The sequence below is a fragment of the Etheostoma spectabile genome, chromosome 6 (assembly GCF_008692095.1).
Source record: "Etheostoma spectabile isolate EspeVRDwgs_2016 chromosome 6, UIUC_Espe_1.0, whole genome shotgun sequence".
In the NCBI taxonomy this organism is placed as follows: domain Eukaryota; kingdom Metazoa; phylum Chordata; class Actinopteri; order Perciformes; family Percidae; genus Etheostoma; species Etheostoma spectabile.
In genome coordinates, this window is record NC_045738.1 from 30,912,679 (window position 1) to 30,915,543 (window position 2,865).

Consider the following 2,865-nt stretch of genomic DNA (forward strand, 5'->3'; position numbering starts at 1 on the left):
TCTGGATTTACCCTGCAGAGATCTGAGGAAGGAAACATTCATCCGGCTGAAAAGGACTTAGGCGGAATTTCCGGCAGCACCTGAACAATCACGGAAATTAAACATCATAGATGTAGACCACCCACAATCCATAGGGTGTATTTTACTGTGAAATACGGAATATCCCAAAATCTACAATCTCCTCCCCTCCAACAATACAAATCCTAGGGAAGCAATAACTGATGGTCTTTTCAAAGCTTATTTGTAGCTCTCGTTAACCATGGTCTTTCCATTATTTGGAAGAAAAGGTATCACAGAAGAAGAAGAGTGCACAATTAACTGGAGACAATTATGACAAATATGGAAATTATGATACAAAATTAGATAATTAAGTTATGATAAACAGCTTGTTGCCTTTGTTACCTTGGGATAATGAGATGACTGAGTTTTAATTTAGACATAATTGGTCTAAAAACTATTTGTAGTATATATATGTTTACTACCTCTATCATTAGAAACTACAGCCATTCAAGGCTTCCATTGCAGAATCTGCAGCCTGGATTGCAAGCGAATTTAGCCCCGCCCTCAACATTTGAGCGTGGGAAGTTCGGTCTGGACTTAATCTGTTGTGGAGCAGCTAGGCTTGAACCAGAGCTGTTTAGACCAATCAAATTGTCAGAACAGGCTTTATACGATGATGGACAGATGATTGAAAGTAACATAAACAAAGACGGCTGCCACTGGATAATTGAGATGTGTAGATTCCGCCATCTCGTCTGTTATAGAAGATATCGACAGCACATTCATTTTAAAAGAGAGAACAGAGAACCTTGATCAAAGCGTTTGTTGATTGGAGAGATGTTTTTGCCGTCCTTCCTACGGGATTTGGCAAAAGTTGAGCAAACGTCATATACTCCGTTGCTCTGATTGGTTGTAGATCTATCCAATTGAGTGCAGAGGCATTTTCTTTCCTGGTTTGGTTGAAACACGCATCATAATCACAGCCCAATGGAGCAGTATCAGACTGCGTAAGTAGGATGACGTCTGGCTATAGAATCTGGACTGTTTGGGGGAAATTTGGCCAGGCTCCTAATGAACACTATTGGCAGCATTGAAGGGTGGGAAACCGGTGAGGGATCATGCACTCAGAAACCACCTCATCAGAATAACGAATCTGCAAAATCAGTGGAAGTTCGACATACAGTATGTACCACATTTGATGCCAATTTGGCATTTCAGTCTGGCTATGTATGTTATATCAAATAAACTGGTTTAGGTATCATTAGGATTAGGCAACTGAACTACTTGGTTAAGGCTAGGGAAGGATTGTAGTTTAGTTAGTCAACTATTAAATTAATGGCCAACTGCTTTGACAATTGATTAAACAGTTTGTCTTTTTTTTTGTTGAAATTTAGTTTCTTCAGTAAACGTAATATCTGAGTTGTGGACAAAACACATTAAAGGACAATCTTGGGCATTGGGAAACACTGACTGACTTTTTATTAATTATTTTCTGTCATTTTTTTGTTAAAAAATGAATCCATTAATTAACAAAAAAGTCGACAGATAAAACAATAAAAATCAGTCACAGTCACTGCCGTTCATAGGACATGATCTCTAAACCTCAACACATCGTTCCAACACTGCAACTTCCATGCCTTTACTCTCCGCCTTACTATATAGACCTTCCTTTTAAAATTGCTTTATTTTGTAAACGTGTTTTATTTTGTATATTTGTTGTATAATTTGTAGATTTTACATTGTTTACAATTCTGTGGACAGCAAAGAAAGTATTTTTTTGTACACGGAAACATGTTTCCTTACTGTGCATATGATAATAAAAATGGCATATTGATGCCTGTATTGACTGCAGTAGCTGGACTTTGCATTTAAAATGCTGAGTTCAATATGTGGGCACCCGCTCTGAGCTATAGGGGTGCCCGTATATAGAGTTTCACTCCTTGATGCAGCGGGCCTAGGTTCGACTCCAACCTGTGTCCCTTTGTTGCATGTCATTCCCCCCTCTCTCTCCCCTTTAATGTCTTCAGCTGTCCTGTCAAATAAAGGCCTAAATAAAGGCCTAAAATTGCCCCAAAAGCATTGCTTTAATTTTACCAGATACCTGCGTCAGATGTAATGACCAAAAAGGAATTAATTTCATTGTATGTGGGAGTGTCCACAGATACTGTCATTTTGGAGAAAGGCGTTGGACCTGGCAAGCCAGATCATTGGCGAGGAAGTGCCCTTTAGCCCTAACTTATGCTCATTAAATCTCTACCCAGACGGCTTTATAACCTCTAAGTTAGATCTCTACTGAATATTTGTTTTTCTTAATTTATTCTATCTATTGTGTGCCATCTGTACTATACTGTGTTTAGATAAACAACCACTATTTAGTTTTTTGTGTTAGCATATATCTATGGATGTATAGATAAATGACTGTGGGTACAGCTGCTACATTTGATCCTTGGTCTCTTTTCTGTTTTATGATATCTGCCTTGTTGTACTGTTTTTGTCTGTCAAATGTACAAAAACTCTATAAAAAGATGTTTAAAAAAAAAGCCCCCAAAAATTATCTTAAAAAAGGGCGGTTTCGCAATCATAGAAAATGTTAGTAATGCTTAAAAAAGACGCGTTTAAGAAAAGACAACAATGTGGCCTGATGACAAAATATCCACTGAACCCTAAGGACTGACACATATTCCACATAATTATAGATAATTTAATGTGTTGTTGGTACAAAATGTGTCACATGAAATTGTTCACACTAGAGTGAGCTACATTTCTAAGCATCACTGAAGTGTGCTTTAGCAAGAAACTGTTGTTAGATTCAGACCCTCACAGCTGTCTCCTGCAATGATTTACACACACACACACACACACACA

The 2,865-nt window shown here is 37.9% G+C and overlaps 1 protein-coding gene across 4 annotated transcripts in view; it reads right to left on the bottom strand.

The window, feature by feature from the left end:
- grik2 (glutamate receptor, ionotropic, kainate 2) overlaps positions 1 to 2,865 on the bottom strand; it is a 337,350-nt gene that overhangs the window by 234,906 nt on the left and 99,579 nt on the right. The window lies entirely within an intron of this gene.